Below are 18,644 nucleotides of genomic sequence, written 5' to 3'. Positions count from 1 at the left end.
AGGTGGGGGGTCGGATATGTGCTGGGGGGTGCTTGGGGGGGTCAGATATGTACTGGGGGCAATTTGTGAGGGGAGAGGGCTAGTGCAAGGGGGGTAGTGGGGTTGGATATGTGCTGGGAAGCATTTGGTGGTCGGATATGTCCTGGGGGGGGCGCTTTGTGAGGGGAGAGCTAGTACAAGGGGGGGGGGTTGGATATTTACTGGGGGGGTGATTTGTGAGTGGAGAGGGCTAGGTCAAGGGTGGGTAGGGGGTTCGGATATGTGCTGGGGGACGCTTGTAGGGGTTGGATATGTCCTGGGGGGGTGCTTTGAGAGGGGAGAGGGCTAGTGCAAGGGGGATAGGGGTTAGATATGTGCTGAGGGTGTTTTGGGAAGGGAGGGGGCTAGTGCTAGGAGGGGTTGTCCGATTTCAAATCCAACTCCTACTTCTAGCATGTCTTCCCCCTGCCAAAGCCCCCCCCCCCCACCCCCAGCACGTATCCTCCTAAACCCTTGATCACTCCACATATTTTCTAAGTTGTCCTCCTTTCCAGCAGCTCTCTCCCCTCTCCTGTCCATCTACACAGTATAGAAAACTTTGTACAGACATCAATCAGCGTGTCCCTGCTCCCCCCTCCTCCTCCTCCTCCTCCTCCTCCTCCTCCTCCTCCTCCTCCTCGTGTGTGTGTGTGTGTGTGTGTGTGTGTGTACAGAGTGGAGAAGGAGGAGGGAGGAGCTTTGATTCCCTGACACTCTGCTATGCTGAACCAGAATGCCGTCGGGGGAGGGGAGACATCAGATGTCACTCTCAGTGTCGTCCATGTGAATGATGTGTCCAGGTCTGGGGCTGGTGAAAACCCGAACACATCATTCAAAAACCGGACTGTCTGGGAGAAAACCGGACAGGTGGCAACCCTAAGTGTGGAGTTTTGGGGTGTATTGAGTGTTTATTTAATTTCACTTTATGTGCACGTTATTAATATTTGTATACTGGCGCTTACATTTTCTATTTTACTCTCTTATTCTTCCAGTGAAAACAAAATAATGAGACTAAGCCGTGGTTCACACTGGTGCAACTAATCATGCGATTTGAGAGTTCAAAGTCGCATGACAAGTCTGCGCTCCATGAACAGCATTGGATCTGTTCTAATCGGTGCAACTCAAAAGGTTCCTGCACTACATTTGGTGCGACTTCAGTACGACTTGCATTGACTTCTGTTAAAGAAGTCGTATGCAAGCCACGATGAAGGCATGCAGGCATGTCGGATTCAAAGTCGTGGCAGTGTGAACCCAGCCTCAGGCCTGGTTCACACTAGTGCGACTTCTGCTGCGACTTGAATCACATGACAATAGAAATCATTGTTTTGAACGGTGCCCATTTACATAGATGAAACTCAGTACAGAGCAATTTCAGAAAAAAGGTTCACCTCCCAGGCAAATCCTTGGTTCCTCAAAAAGAGTAGCTGCAGCAGTGAGCAGCACCAAAGGCAAAAAATTACATTAAAATCGCAAACAAGTTAATGTTAATATTCCCCTCGCACACAATCCTGGATCAGGCTCAGACGCAGCGGATGCTGTAGCAACGTCCAGCTGAAAACTGGAACCATCACAGATCAACATGCCAAATCGCATCAATGTGAACCTAGGCTAAGAGTGGAAAGTGCTTTAATTGGCTCATGAGAGTTATAAAAACTCTTCTCCATTATGCTGGATCTGTTTTTATGCCCAAAAACGTTTCCTCATGAGGCCTGGTTAACACTAGTGCAGTGCGATTTTGATGCGATTTCAGGTTTGATTATGTAGTATGAGTTGTATGCAATTATTCTTCATATTTGCCAGCACAACACAGATCATCAATGTTGTCCGAAAAAGAATGATCACATCACAAAAAGAAAAAAAAGATGCAATGTTGTGGAGCCGTGCAGGACCCCTTCGTCACAAGGCTGGCGAAGGGGTCCTGTGCGGCTCTGAAACGTGGCACCTTTTTTGTGATGTGACTATTCTTCAATAAAAAAAGCTTTTTGGACAACATTGATCCATGGTGTGCTGGCAAATATGAACACAAATTGCATACAACTCGTACTACATAATCACACCTGAAATCGCATCAAAATCGCATTGAACTAGTGTGAACCAGGCCTCAAGAGGAAACGTTTTTTGGCATAAAAACAGATTCAGCATAATGGAGAGGAGCTTTTATAACTCTCATGAGCCAAGTAAAGCCCTTTGCACCCTTAGACTAGGTTCACATTGATGCGATTTGACATGTCAAATCGCATGCCAAATTGGCGGCTATTGCCGGCAATGGCACCGATTCCCAAAAGTAGTTTCTGTACTACTTTTGGTGACTTCAGGTGCAATTTCGATAGACCTCTGTGGGTGTGGGTATGAAATTGTGCGAGTTCAGCTGATTTCAGTCCCGCAGCAATGTGAACCTACAGTAGGCTCAAAAGCATCCAAAAACCACAATTTCACCTTCCTTATTGACTCCAGTGCATTTTGCCAAAATCTCCAATTATTTACCAGGCCATAGTAATATGAAGCCAGCAGGAACATCTCCTCCCTCCGGGTGGACGTCATATGATGTCCTCTGGTTCTTGCCGCCCCTGCGGGTCCCCTGTGGCACGCAGTGCAGCGATGGGGGATGAGACGTGTCCCTCAGACAAAGCCCCTCCCCGATCATGGCAAAGAGCCAATGAAATTGGCTCTTTACCACATGACTGGCTGTGTCCAATCACGGCAGGTCACAAATGTTAACAAACGGCTGTAGTGCTGTTTTAGGGTTCTCCTCAGTGTGTAAGGAGGAGACCTAGAAGAAAAATGTGCTGCAGTACAGTGATGTGCCCTGAGTGCCCCACAAATAAAGAGTACCTGTCACCAGCCCATCAGAGTACCAGAGTACCTGTCATCAGCTAATCAGAGTACCTGTCACCAGCCCATGCCTCATTGAATATACGTTGGGGTGTTTGCTTTTCAAAATGGGGCATTTTGTGGGTGTTTCCATTGTCCTGGTGCTCCAGGACCTTCAAAAGTGTGATAGGTAGTCAGGAAACTGAATGTGTAATTTATGCTGCTAGAACGCCTGATGGTGCTCCCTGCATGTTGGGCCTCTATGTGGCCAGGATGTGAAAAAGTCTCACACATGTGGTATTGGCATACTCAGGAGGAGTAGCAGAATGTATTTTGGGGTGTAATTTGTGCTATGTACGTGCTATGTGTTAGAAAAATCATATAAATTGACAACTTTGTAAGAAAAAATACATTTTCATTTTCTTTCCACATTTTGCAAAAATTTGTGGAAAAAAAATGACATGTTCAAAAGAGTCATAATGCCTCATAGATTATACCTTGGGGTGTTTGCTTTCCAAAATGGGGTAATTCCATTGTCCTGGTGCTCCAGGACCTTCAAAAGTGTGATAGGTAGGAATGAAATTAGATGTGTAATTTAGGCTCCTAGAACGCCTGACGGTGCTCCCTGCATGTTGGGCCTCTGTATGTGGCCAGGCCGTAAAAAAATCTGACATATGTGCTATCGCCATACTCAGAAATAGCAGAATGTATTTTGGAGTGTAATTGCAAGAATGCTTATGCTGTGTTTGAGAAATAACTTGTTATGACAATTTTGTGTTAAAAAAAAAAAAAATTCTTAATTTTCCCAAGAATTGTGGGAAAATGAAGAAATTGGCATGTCTTCTTTCAAAAAAGGGGTCATTTGGGGGGTATTTGTACTGTCCTGACATTTCAGGGCCTCAAGAAATGAGACGTCAGTACATCAGTTGTGATACATTTTTAATGATTTGCACCATAGCTTGTAGACTCTAACTTTCACACAGTGAAATATACACTAATTTGGGTTATTTTTACCAAAGATATTTAGCAGTAGAAATTGTGGCCCAAATTTATGAACAAAAATAACTTTTTTGCAAAATTTTATAATAGAAATTTTATAATTGGATTTTTTTTCTTTTTTCTTTTTCTTTTTTTTTTTTTTCTTATCGCAAAAAATAAAAAACCCATTGGTGATTAAATACCACCAAAAGAAAGCTCGATTTGTGTGAAAGAAATGATAAAAATCTTTGTTTGGGTACAGTGTTGCGTGACTGAGTAATTGAAATTCAAAGTGCTACAGCGCTGAAAGCTGAAAATTGGTCTGAGGCAGGAAGAGGGTATAAGTGCCCTGTATTGAAATGATTAAAGCAGAAATAAACTTAACTTAAAAACAGCCAGCAGGCAGCTTTTTACTGCCTATGTCTCTTCTTCTGCAATAGCACACACTTACCTGCTTCTTCACAGTCTTCTACTAAATGTACACTGCACATGCATGGTATGATGTCATTCCCCTCACTGGCCAATCAAGAGGCTGAGAACTTGGCACCCTAAAATAGACAGGAAGAGGATGACAGCAGATGGCAAGGGCTGTAACCGACACATCACTGGAAAGTGGAGGTGAGTTTTTTGGGGGTTTATTTTCACTTCTTGATGGCAATTGATCAAAAAACCAATGTGCAACCAGTGGTGTAACAATAGCCAAAGCAGATCAGGCAGCAGCTAGGTAGGAGAAGGCCTCATTAGGGAGGATGTTAAAGTGGAGTTCTGGCAACCCCCCCCCCCCCCAACAAAAAATTTAAAGTCAGCAGCTACATATACTGTACCTGCTGACTTGATAATAGAACACTTAACTGTCCTGGAATCCAGAGATGATGGTACCCCAGCTGATGTTTCCATCGGATCTTGGGTGCTGCTGCCACCATTGCCTGTAAGGGAAACAGGCAGGGAAGCCTTGACTGCGCATGCGTGCTTTGCTTTCTGAATGGCCCGGCGGTGGGGGAAGGAGGAGGGGGGGCCGAAATTCTGAGAGATCTCGCCGTGGCAAGATCACTCTGAAGTGGGCACGGGTACCTGTCAAAAAACAAATGTGGCACCAGAGGGGGGCAGAGAAGAGGAGCTTCCAATTTTGGGTGGAACGCCACTTAAAAGTAGTGCGAAAGTTAAAATCTGAAATAGAACATGTGCTTGGCTGAGCTTATGTTTGCTTGCTACTAACATTACTAGGAATGCCTGTACATACACTGGTCAGTATGTTTTGTGATTAGCAATCTGAATGAGTTTGTTCTGGTGAGTTGAACTTTCACTTCTTCCAGCTGCTAAAGTCACTTATCTCTGCCTCTCTGCTTGCTATGCTCATTGACAGTACTGTTTTGAATGTAATCCTGGTCTGCTTCATTAACCCCATCTTTTCTGCCACATATTAAATTCTGCTGCAATGCAAGACAACACTTCTACTCTGGCAAAGGGACTGCTGTGTGAGTTTATAGCATAATCTAGAAAGCAATCAGTTAACATTAATGATGTGCAGTAATCTCCAGCAACCAATCAGTGAGTGGTAACTATGTGTAGTAACCTCTAGCAACCAATGAGCAGTATTATGTACAGTAACCTCTAGCAACCAATGGGTAAGCAGTAAGTATGTGCAGTAACCTCTAGCAATCAAAGTAGTGAGCGGTATTCATGTACAGTAACCTCTAGTAACCAGTCAGTGAGCAGGAGCAGTAAGGATTTGCTGTAACCACTAGCAACCAATCAGTGAGTGGTAATGATGTGCAGTAATCTTTTGGAACCAACCAGTTAGTGGTAATGGTGTGCAGTAACATCTAGCAACCAATCAGTGATTGGGAACATTAAGGATTTGCAGAAACCTCTAGCAACCAATGTGTGAGCAATTATGATGTGCAGTAAGCTCTAGCAACCAATCAGCATGTGGTAATGATGTGCAGTGACCTCTAGCAGCCAATCAGTGAGAGGGAGCAGTAAGGATGTGCAGTAACCTCCACCAACCAATGGGTGAGCACTGATGATGTGCAGTAACCTCTAGCAATTAATAGGTGCTTACAGAGTGCAGGGATCAGGAGTATGTAACACATGGCCTAGTGTTTTTTTGTAGTGTGCCCGCATATGAAAACTGTACATTAGAGTGAGAGAAATCATTCTAGCACTAGACCTCCTCTGTAACTCAAAACTGGTAACCTCTAGAGATTTTTAAACGTTGCTTATGGAGATTTTTAAGGGTCAAAGTTTGTCACCATTCCACGAGCGGGCGCAATTTCGAAGCAATTTCAAAGCATGACATGTTGTGTATCAATTTACTCGGCATAACATTATCTTCCACAATATAAAAAAAAAAAACATTGGGCTAACTTTGCTTAATTTTTTAAATTTTTTTTAAAGTCAAAGTTATATTTTCCCAAAAAATTAAGACCGCTGCGCAAATACGGTGTGACAAAGTATTGCAATGACTGCCATTTCTCTAGGGTGTCTGAAAAAATATATATATTTAATGTTTGCGGGTTCTAAGTAGATTTCTAGCAAAAAAAAATTATTTTAACTTTTAAACAAGTGTCAAAAGGGTCTCGGTCTTTAAGTGGTTAATATCACTTTTATATCATTTAATTGTATTTTGTTCTTTAATTATATATGTATCAATTTTGTTATAATATAAAATATCATATAAAATATATATCAATATAAAATATCATTATGGACATTATGATTTCCATAGCTCCCAACTGTCCCTGGGGTTGGGGTTGCAGATGTAACATTCCCACTCCTCTGTATCTCCTATGCCAACATACCAGCCTCAGAAATTAAAACTGTGCATGTAGAAATAGGAAAAAAAAAAAAACACACTAGACCTAGTGTTCTCCATTTTGAATATTTAATTAAAGTCCCTCTGTCCCTCTTTCCTCCTCGTTTGTCCCTCATTTTGGTCTGATCTATATAGTTTTATATAAAATGCACTTTTTATCTTTCAAAAAGTGTTTCCAGCGCTAAACCTTTCATCCAAATTCTAAATTGCTGCATTTGTACATTTTAAAAGGAATAGTAGTGGTAAAAAAAAATGCCCTTGTAGATTTAATTAACTTTTTTTTTGATTCTCCTTTAAGGGGGTGTGGCAGAGGGCGTGTCCTATGCCTACATATATTTGCCAGTAGGTGTCCCTCATTCCCATCTCAAAATGTGATTGCAGCTATCACTTTTCCCCAGCACTGCTCCCTGGCAGTGCCCGGACCATGCTGACCGCTCTCTTGCTGCCTGTCCTTGGTTAAGACAGACCCTATGATAAGATCAATGACACATATTCTTAAGGTCGGCACTGTCAGCTGCTACAAAGAGTTATCCTGGGAAGGGTTCTATGAAAATTTTGCTATGAGATCTCATGTTTCATAGTTATGATTTGCTTGCAACAAGAGAATATATCAGTCAGCAGTTTGGGATTAAAATCTTGTATCCCTTGTGACCCATCGGAGGTTATAAAATGGGTCGGAGGTGATGTGTCCTTTGTGCGGTCGGGGAGCAGTGACGTGGTGTGACGCTGGGTGTTGTAGTGCAGACTGGGTCACGCTTTGTTTGGGAAGGGGAGTGGGAGGACTTAAAGGGAGTGTCCTCCTGGAGGCAGACTAATGAACAGGATTCACATCTGCCGGCTCAGAGCATAACAACACTGTCACCCTGACTGTTAGCAAACTTCGGTGAGTACAACGCTTTACTTTCTCCTATTAACAGGCAAAAGAAACAGAGAACGTATCCACCGCGGAGCGAATCTTCTTAGAAGTATCTCAGACCCGGGATAAAGGTTTGGAAACTCTTTATATAAGAAAATTACATTTTTTTTTCCTCCTCTGAGCCATTTATTACAGGAAATAACTTTAACCATTTCGCAACCAAAGGTGCGTCTACAAACAGGATTTTCAGCCACGCTGCTGTGATCAGCTACAAACGTTTGTGATTAACTCATTGTGTGTGTGTGTGTGTGTGTGTGTAAAGGTCTCGTTCACACAGGCATTGAAAATAGGTGGTTGGTTTGTCGTTTTTATCGCTTCCTGACCAGCTATCATTGCCAATCACATTTGTTAAAATAAGGAGCGGATGGAGGTGTACACACGGCAGGATTAGCGTTGCGCTTGTGGCAGCAACACAAATATAATGCCACTTGCAGAGTTCCACATGTGTTGACGCTTTGCAACCACTTCCATTCACTTCTGTGATCTTATGACCTTTAGCCTAGGTTCCGAATCGGCGGCTATTGCCGGCAATGGCACTGTCCGAATTGGTGCGACGCTGACTTTTCTGGCACCGATTCCCAAAAGTAGTTTTTGTACTACTTTTGGCGACTTCAGAGTGCGATTTGTATAGATATCTGTGCGGGTTCCTGCGCAGATGTCTCTAAATTGCCCCCGAAGTCGGACTGACATTTTAATCCCGCTGTCAGTGTGAATCTAGGCTTAGGCTGGGTTCACACTATTGTAAATTGGATGTGGGTTTCCCCGCATCCAATTCGCATGACAGGAGAGTGCGACTGTCCCTCAATGGAGCCGGTTCACACACCTCCGGGACAGCCGTGGTCCACTCAGCAAAAGGGTTCGGTGCATCTTTGGCTCCGTTTTCAGGTCCAAATTCAGGCAAAAATTTGGACCCGATTTGCACCTGAAATGGAGAACAGGGACGCGCCCAACCCCCTGCTGTGAGCCGCGTCCGCAGCATGTGTGACCCCAGCCTAACAGAGTGTTTAGGGCCAGTTCACACCAGAACGCTGTGTGGGAAACCTGAATTCCGTGCATGTTTCCAGTACCAGGTTCAAAATGCACCGCAGTTGCGATCTTCAGCAGTTGTCAATGTTAACTTAACTTCATCCTAAATCCTGGTGTCACAAATGCAGTGTGTTCGTCTGCACTGAATCACATGGTGCAGTAGTACCACAGGATCCAATTGTTTGTGTGTGTGTTTTTTTTTTTTTAAGTAGTGTATGTACTAATCTTGCTGTGGTCTGGTGCGATTTCAGCCCATTCAAATGAATGGGTTGAAATCGCATTGCACCTGGATCGCATTTGAATCGCACAGAAAAACAGAGCTGATTCGATTCATGGTGTGAATCAGCCCTTAAAGTGTAAGTTCACCTTTTCAGAAAAAAATGGAAAGGCAAATGGGCACCTCCCGCCCAGTCCACTGTGAGGATGATGCCGGTGGCCCAGGTGGGAGAGCAGAGAGAACATCCAGGATGGTAAGTGGCACGGCCTGTCCAGATGGGACTGTCACTCACTCTGGGTCCAAACTGCGGTCTGCCATTTAGTAAACCCTGGCATAGGGGCAGATCATTTTAAATGAATGGTCTGGGTAGACACTAAAATGTCCAAAACAGTCACGCATCATTTTTGGCAACAGAATGCACAATAACACCTTGTAGTTCGTTACACATGTCGTGATGCAGTGCATTGGGTTGGGTTGCCCCAGTGCATCGGGTGCACTGCAAAATGAATGTTACCTTGCTAAAACACAACAACGTGCATAGTGGTAATGCCCGCAACACACACCAATGAAAAAATCTGTTGTGGCTCTTAAATTGTCTCTCCTGAGTATAAAAGAAAATATCATTAGGCCTAGGCCTAACTAGGGGCTATACAGTATGTTTATTGCTCGAAAAGGTCCCCAGCATGAGAAAAAGTCAGATCTGAGTGTAATACTTGCCTGAAATCCAGAGCTGTCCCATGCAATATCTCTTCTTCACCACAAGATATCCTCAGACTTCCAGGTTTGAAATGTCTATTGCCAATACATCACTGCTCATTGCGTTGCATTGGCAATCTCATCTAGGCTCCTTGCACACGGGGGTCCATACATCCTGGCATTTTAGTAAGCCCAGGAGGCACAAGTCCATCATCCAGCCCTGCAGTCTCTCAAAGTCTGTGACAGGCTGTGGCTCGATGGGGCTGAACGCGGTACAAAGTGATATTCGCCTTTAGGGCCCTATGAATTCAGGGATGGATGTCCAGAACGCAGGTTATGGCGAATTGCCAAATTTCCACATTAAAGTCCATTTATTGCATGTCATTGGCTCTGACAAGTTATTGATCTGCAGAAAGGCTACATGGGTCGGATGTAAATACATGGATACAGGTAAACGCATACTAGCAAAACTCCAAGTACAGTAAAACATATTACAAGGAACATGGCTAAGCTGCTATGTACCCTTTCAATTCCATAGATAACAATAGATAAAAAATGATTTAGTTAAAACCACAATTGCTTTTTTTTACCACTACTATTCATTTATATTGGCTTTTAAAATTTACAAATGCAGCAATTTAGAAATCAGATGAAAGGTTTAGCACTGAGAAATGCTTTTTGAAAGACAAAAAGTGCATTTTATATACAACTATATAGATCAGACCAAAATGAGGGACAAATGAGGAGGAAAGAGGAACAGAGGGACTCTGTTCCAAATCAGGGACAGTCCCTCTAAATCAGGGACAGCTGGGAGATATGGTAACGTGCTGCCTGACCCATCCACGTGCCCTGGGCTCACTTGTCCCTCCCGGGTGCCTGGGAACATCATAGCAGATGCACGCTCTCATTTGATAGCTATAAGGTTAAGTAAAAAACTAAATAATAAAAAGGTTAAAGTTTTAATAAAAGACATTTTAAAGTGGTGTTCTAGCCCCCTTTTTTTTTTTTTTTTTTTTTTAGTCAGCAACTACAAACACTGTAGCTGCTGACTTTTAATAAGGGCACTTACCTGTCCAGGGAGCCCGTGATGTCGGCCCCCCGAGGCCAATCCGTCCATTGGGTCCTGGCGCCGCCATCCTAACTAAGGGAAACAGGCAGTGAACCTTGCGGCTTCACTGGCCGTTTCCTACTGTGCATGCGCGAGTTGCGCGGTGCTTTGTGAATGGCCCTGTTGTTTTCTGGGACACACACATGTCCCAGAAGACAACGGGGTAGGTTGCTGAAGAGGAGGAAGTGAAGGAACAGCGCCGTGGAATAAGAAGAGGCAGATTAGGTAGACTGCCTAGCAACAGGCATTTCTGGTAAGTAAAAATTTTTTTTATATATTTTTTGCAGAATGTTAATGTCATTTTTTTTATTTTAGGGTGGACCTCCGCTTTAAAGAGTTTTTTTTTTTTTAGAGACCAATTCGCTGTCATATACATGCACATATTTTGAGGGGACAGCATTGCGGTATTGCCGGGCACGCCACAGTGACAGCGATATTTCTAGGGCCATTATTATATATGTGTGTATATATATATATATATATATATATATATATATATATATATATATATATGTGTGTGTGTTTTGTTTGTACAAAAGAATGCAAAATACAGCCTACAGGTGTCCGACATTCAGCACAATGAAGGTAAATAACTTAAAGCGGAGTTCCGACTGGGTAAAAAAATTTAAAGTCCGCAGCTACAAATACTGCAGCTGCTGACTTTTACTATAAGGACACTTGCCTATCCAGGGAACCCGCAATGTCGGCACCCGAAGCCGACCTGTCCCTCGGCTCTGGGTGCAGGCACCGGCATCATTACTAAGGGAAACAGAAACTGAAGCCTTATGGCTTCACAGCCTGTTTCCTACTGCGCATGTGCGAGTCGCGCTGCACTATCTGAATGGCCCCTGCTGTCTTCTGGGACCTGTGTCTGCAAGATGGCAGTGGGGGGGACGGACATTGCATAGTTTGCCACACAATGTTGCAGTGATCTTTGCCTGGAAGTGGGAGCAGATACCTGGATTTGACAGTTATCCGCTCCCCCCTGACCTGAAAGGTGCCAAATGTGGCACCAGAGAGAGGGAGGAATCCGATCTGCGAAAGTTCCATTTCTGGGTGGAACTCTGCTTTACATTAATGCAGCATAACTCATCTTATTTGGTCAGAAGAGGTAGAAGTGCATGTATTGCACATAAAGTATACAAAAAAACAACACGACAAATAACTCTTGTGAATGAGAAAGCGTGCAACTTGCAGCCTTGGGTTTCAGGAATCTTACAGACATGTAGATAGAATACACTTATGGTAGGATAGGATAGCGTCTCTCATGATGTACCTATTTCTTACTCTGGCGACATGACAGTGTTGTAAGGAATAGGTAAGTTGCATACAGAATAACTAGGACCCTGGCCGTGCACCACAAGGGTTAACAAATAGATAAAAAAAGGGGGTAAATGAAAAATAAACATAGTTGCATAGTAGGTGAGGTTGAAAAAAGACACAAGTCCAACCTATGTGTGTGATTATATGTCAGTATTACATTGTATATCCCTGTATGTTGCGGTTGTTCAGGTGCTTATCTAATAGTTTTTTTAAACTATTGATGCTCCCCGCTGAGACCACCGCCTGTGGAAGGGAATTCCACATCCTTGCCGCTCTTACAGTAAAGAACCCTCTACGTAGTTTAAGGTTAAACCTCTTTTCTTCTAATTTTAATGAGTGGCTACGAGTCTTATTAAACTCCCCGAAACAGTTTTATCCCTATTGTGGGGTCACCAGTATGGTATTTGTAAATTGAAATCATATCCCCTCTCAAGCGTCTCTTCTCCAGAGAGAATAAGTTCAGTGCTCGCAACCTTTCCTCATAACTAATATCCTCCAGATCCTTTATTAGCTTTGTTGCCCTTCTTTGTACTCGCCAGGACTTGGGCCTGTTTATGACTCAATGACCTTTTGACTGCTATAGTCGGCTTCCCCAGACAGAACAAGCATTGAAACTATTGAGAACATCTCTCAAAGAAAAAGCAGACTTTGTAGGCACATCATGAGGCAAAATTTATATAAATTTATTTTGGTTATATGCTATATGCAGTTTATATAATCAATGCCTACCTGACTTATTTGTGATTGTGGTTTTTGTGGAGGTTGCACACGCCTTCCTGTCCACCTCCCTATATGGAGGGGTCACATATACATGTATATTGATCATCTTTAACTTCTGAACCTGGTCCCTGACAGGATTGCTTTAGAGTTGTAGTCTGTGATGTGTGGTGTCCCCCTATACTTCAAGGCCCATCTGCACCTACCCAGTATGTCCCGAGAAAGCTACTAAATTGTGAAACGCGTTGACAAGCAAGTGTGGAGGCGGTGTTGGATCATACCTTTCTAATATAATCATAAAAAGCAAAAAAGGGGGTCAACAAGGACACCCTGGGCGGACTTTAGAGGCACAACAAACCTGAGAAATATAAATACATACAGTACAAAGACATTGACAAAAAGTAATAAAAAATCATCTAGAAATATACATGATACAAGCCCAGATGTGTCTACGCGTTTCGTATAGAACTTCTTCAGGACACATTCAGGTTTCAGTTAATACACAAGGGGGTTTCACTTGTACAGAGGCTTTCACAAGCTCAAGAACAGTAGTTCAAATTCATTCATGTATAGACGTCAAGGTCTTAGCAATAGATGTGGATAACCACCAACTGTTTCCATTTACAACCAATTTCGGGGTTCAGTCCCAACAAGGAAAAAGCCAATAAGTCAGTGATAAATAGTCGCACTGCAGTAAGCATGGGAGGGCAACAAAGAGCCCATAGACCGTATCTGCTCAATGGTCCATATGGAGCCGTGCAAAAATGCACTAGGGGAGCTTGAAGTAAAATTGGATGTAAGTCCCCAGGAGGATACAGAGATGTTCCTAATACAATCCATTTACAGTATTTCACAAAAATAAGTACACCCCTCATATTTTTGTAAATATTTTATTCTATCTTTTCATGTGACAACACTGAAGAAATGACACTTTGCTACAATGTAAAGTAGTGAGTGTACAGCTTGTATAACAGTGTAAATTTGCTGTCCCCTTAAAATAACTCAACACACAGCCATTAATGTCTAAATGCACTGCTCCGTTCTCACGCATGCGCAGTATGTACGGCTCGCAGCGCTATACACTTCTGACATTGCCATCACAATGGGCGTCGTTGGAAGTGCCCGTCCCGTTGTGATGGCAACGAAGAGAAACTATCGCGATAACTAATGGCAGCCATCCACACTGACTCCTAGGGATAATGGCAAATGGCTCCCAGGAGACAGTGCGCCACCGGATATTACGGGCATATCCGTGGGTGGCAAGGACAGGAAGCTGCATCTAAAAATGGAATATCCAGGTAACCATTGACAACAAAAAAGAATTTTTGGCCATTTGACAATGCTTATGCTGCAAGAATGATTTAAAGTGAAACTTAAAAATTAGTGTGGAACTCCGCTTTAAGGGGGGAAAATCTTCCGGGGCTGAAGTGGTTAAAGAACATGTGCATTTTATAGGCTAACTAAGAATCCACATATGACATACTGTACATAAAAGGTTATCTGTCAAAATATTAACATTTCTGTCCATCCAAGATTTACACACCTCTGCCACACAGTATAGCCATACCTCCCAACCAACCCGGATTCACTGGGACTGTCCCGAGATTTTAAGTAAATTCCAGTGTCCCGCAAATCTGGGCTGAATCCCGCAGCAGAGCCAAGTGCTGGAACAAGTTCCGGCACTTTACTCCACTGATCCCTCTGTCAGGTGCGTACCATGCCGTGCTGAGGCTGAGACTCGCTCAGTACTCAGCAGCACATTCAGTCCACTCGCCCACACACCCGTTCCACAAGCCTGCAGAATGGGAGAGGAGGTAGGCTAGGTATATTCCATCTCCTCCCCCAGTGTCCACTCACAACCCCCAGCGTGCAGCCAATCAGTGCCTGTGAAGGGGTTGTGGGTGTAGTGCTCTGAAGAGGTGCCAGCCTCGGGTGAGTGGACGCAGCCTGTGACTGAACTCGCCCCTCTCTGTCTTCCTTCCTTCCACATAATATAGTGATCCTTACATTTACCATAGTGATCCTTCCTTCCTGCCTTCCATGTACCATAGTGATCCTTCCTTCCTGCCTTCCATTTGCCATAGTGATGCTTTCTGCCTTCCATGTACCATAGTGATCCTTCCAGGTCTCATGAACAAGGACAGACCCTCCAAGGTTCAGGACTTTTATCGGCAACACGGACAAGTAAACCACATGGGCAAACCTATATATAAAAAATATACATTTTATTATAAACAGCGTAAAATCATCTAAGAAAAGGGGAATCGGAAATAGGGCTTGGGTGGGTATATGAAAAACCGCACATGAACAAGAGGAGAACCTCTATAGAACAACTGAAAGGTGAGACCTCCACACAGGATGCTCCCAACACAGCTAGAAAACTCACCACACTGAATGCGCTTCCATGTCTTGGGTGGTGAGTTTGAAATAGGATAGCGGGGGGGACTAGCAGAATCACCCAGTATTTCACACAATGTACATAGTACAGCAGACAATATCAGAAATATGAAATGTTGGGGTAACAATTACTTTAAACAGCTCTTTGTTCCTCCACCGGCCTGTGACTGGACAGTAAAAGGAGAAGCAGCAGACTGATGAACTCGCCTCTGTTTTTTGTTTTGTTCTTGTTTTTTGTTTTTTTTTTTGTTCTTGTTGTCTTGGAGTTTAGCTTTAACAGAAATGTATAGTGGCTTTTACATACTATTTAATTATTACAGTGAGAACTAAAATACATATTTATTTTATAGTCCTCAATGTAATAAATATGTCACAATTTCCTTTTTTTTTTTTTTTTTATTGTTTGGTAAATAAGAAATATTTCATTTTAATACTCCGTGTTCTCCTTTTGGGTCAGCAAGTTTAGCTTTTTAGATTTGATTTTCAGAAAAACGCCCCAAAATTTTACACATGGCATATTTGTAGCCTCTAGTCCATGTGCATGAGGACTTACAAAATGATGATTGTGGTGAACATTGTATTGTTATACTGATAGAGGTACACTTTAACTGTTGTAAAAATATCAGAATCTGAATGATGTTGTATAATTTTTTTTTTTTTTTTTTTAGTCTTTTTTTACCTTCCAGTGGCGAAGGTCTTGATTTGCAAAATAAACACAATTGTCCATAAACTCCTCCAGATATTTCCCAGACACTTTGACATAGACCTGGCAGAATCTGCGGAGAGCGACACAGAACAGCCTCTGTGGGTTTATTTACTAAGAATAGTTTTTACTATTGGAGGATAATGGCGGCATTCATTGGAGGGCACTGATTCAGTGGTTTGCTATTTGTTGCTCTGACCACAGGATATGGGACAGATTGGCTCCATTCTGTGTACTCCCATTTAAAGGGATAATGCCATTTATTCATTTTTAGCAAGAAGTTATTTTACCGCAGGCTCATTCTACTAAAGGCTGAACTTTAGACAGATCTAACAGACACAAATGAATGCAGCTCTGTAATCATTAGTGATGCACCGATACCATTTTTTTTTTTTTTTTACGAGTACAAGTACCGATACTTTTTTTTTTTCTAGTACTCGCCGATACCAATTACCGATACCTATCGCAACTGTTTTGTGTTCACTTCAGCTGTCAGCAATGGTACTGTACAAAGCATTGAAAAGTTATTTACAAATTAAATAGATTTTTGTTTTTAATTTTGCGCTTTTTCAATGTGAAATGTGTAAATATATGTTAATATATATGTGCAAAAAAAAAAATCACTAACAAAGCAAACAAAAGTTTTAATTGTTTATCGTTTATAAAATAGACATGAGCAAAAAAAGCAGTAAAATAATAAATGGAGGAGAATAGGGAGTTAATTAAGGCTGATTAGAGTAAATTAAGGGGTTAAACAGAGGAAAATGTGTTCATCCCTTTGATCTGTAGATGAAGAAACAGAAAGATACAAAAAGAAACAATGTTTCCTCTTTTTTTTTTTTTTTCACAGCTCCAATTACTGGACTTCTTTAACACTTTAGCTGAGCTGTCAACAGGGGAGACCCCACTGACAGCTCAAAGAACCGAACCTGAAAGTATCGGTTTCAGGTATCGGTGCATTTGCATGAGTACCGATAGTTGTGCAAATACTCGGTATCGGCACCGATACTAGTATCGGTGCAACCCTAGTAATCATTAATACATCGCTAAATATTTTTAAATGCAAGCAGTGTAAACTCCTGAATTTGACTTGGTATCAGCTCATTGCAGTCTTTGTACAACATTAGCTGGAGTGTGAGAGGAAGTACCAAGAGCCAATCAGTTCATGTGCTGACAAAAAGCATGCTGAAAGGAGCAAAGAGCAGAGTGACAGAGCGAAGAGTTCATTATTATGCTCCTTCTCCTTTCACTGTCCAATCATAGGTTGGGGCGGGTCAGGACAAGGAAGTGGGTGGAATGATGTAGGTAATGGCAGAAAAAGGACTGCAGAGGTAATCTCTGGATTTAAGATACCCATTGCAGCAAAAGCTACTTATGTTATTTTTTTTTATCCTTTTTTTTTTTTTTTTGCTGGATTTCTGCTTTACCGTTTACTTTTTATATGGTTGCTGTGTCTAATTTTCATAAAGAATTTTAATAGTAAAGCTTTATAGATTCTCCCTCTGTATGTCAAAAAGTGCCATCAGCACCCTTTCTATCATGAAAACACAATTCCAATACTCTTTTCAGAAAAAATGTAAAAGTTGAACTAACACCATACACACTGCCAGTCCTCACTATAATTGCCTCAGTGCTGGGCAGCACAGTGGCTAAATATTTAGCACTCCTACCTAGCAGCACTAAGGTCATTGGTTCAAATCCCAACCACGAAACTACCTGCACAGAGTTAGCATGCTCTTCCTGTGCCTGGATGGGCTTCCTCTGGATACTCCGGCTTCCTCCCACACCCCAAAGACCACCACCACTCCAAAAGGTAGGCTTAATTGGCTCCTGTCTAAATTGGCCCTAGTATAGGTGTATGCATGAATGTGAGTTGGGGACCTTAGATTGTAAACTCCTTAAGGGCAGGGACTGATGTGAATGTACAATATACTCTATATGTAAAGTACTGAGTAAATTGACAATGCTAAATAAGTACCTGTAGTTGAAACCTCTGCTTTTCTCCCCCTTGCTTCTGCAGGGTTTCCGGAACAGATCAGAGCAATGTTCTATGCCAGTGCTGACCGAGAATCGCTCTGATCTGTCCCGGAAGCCCAGCAGAAAGATGGGGGGTAAGGGGAGAACCTGAACTCCAGAAAACAGAAATTGCTAAATGCACAAGTGGAAGTATATACACTGTATGTAAACTGTTGACTGTCTTACCTTACTGAGGTTGGTACTTCTATTCAGCCTAGTAATCCATCGACCACCACCACCACACTCCATTGCCAGGTCAGTGACCTATTTATTTATTTATTTTCTACTACACTTGCACAACACACCTTGATCCCACCCTTAACATGAGGACTGGACAATAAAGGAGCATCACCACACTGCTGACTCTCTCTGTCTCCCTTGTCAGCATTCTACCTGTTGATTTGACAAAACTGTGTTCTTGCTTTGAAAGGGATTTTGAGAAACTAAAAGATCTATGCTGCAGATCCATTCACTCATTTCCCATTCAAAACTTACTAATAATCCACTCCTTTCACCATTGTAAGAAGGAGAGGGATCAACAATGATCTGGCTATCACAGAAATCACAATCTACTGGCTCTGCCGGCTAATGACAGCTCAGTACGTGGCAAATAGAGGGTGCAAGGATTGCCCCAGGAGGTTTTCTCCATCTGTGTTTGTAGAACACAGTCTAAAAGAATGAAGAAATACAAGCTGTACTTGCCAACAGTTCTAGCATTTGTAGAAACAATTTTTGGAAAGCTTTTCAGGAAAATCCCGTTGTAGCGTAGAGATATTTAGATCAGGGATATGAAATAAAAAGGTAAAACGGGTCTAGAAGGTGACATGGCAGGATGGGGTTTCTCTGGTGGCATTTTGCATTGAGTCCTGGAGATGTGAATGAGATGGTCATCTGGGTGGAAAG

The 18,644-nt window shown here is 42.5% G+C and overlaps 1 protein-coding gene across 3 annotated transcripts in view; it reads left to right on the top strand.

Moving 5' to 3' along the window:
• The first annotated feature begins 6,971 nt into the window (after nucleotides 1-6,971).
• Nucleotides 6,972-18,644, top strand: part of STEAP1 (STEAP family member 1) — a 41,923-nt gene continuing 30,250 nt past the window's right edge. Inside the window, exons 1-2 of one of the 3 annotated variants that reach the window (XM_073629705.1) lie at nucleotides 6,972-7,505; nucleotides 16,160-16,226. The gene's annotated coding sequence lies outside the window, so the exon portion shown is untranslated. Of the gene's footprint in view, nucleotides 7,506-7,587; nucleotides 7,610-16,159; nucleotides 16,227-18,644 lie in introns of those variants that run through there. The other 2 variants (XM_073629704.1, XM_073629707.1) reach the window with 2 other exon arrangements.

This window comes from Aquarana catesbeiana, linkage group LG05 (assembly GCF_042186555.1).
Source record: "Aquarana catesbeiana isolate 2022-GZ linkage group LG05, ASM4218655v1, whole genome shotgun sequence".
In the NCBI taxonomy this organism is placed as follows: Eukaryota; Metazoa; Chordata; class Amphibia; order Anura; family Ranidae; genus Aquarana; species Aquarana catesbeiana.
This window is presented reverse-complemented; position numbering and strand designations above follow the sequence as displayed.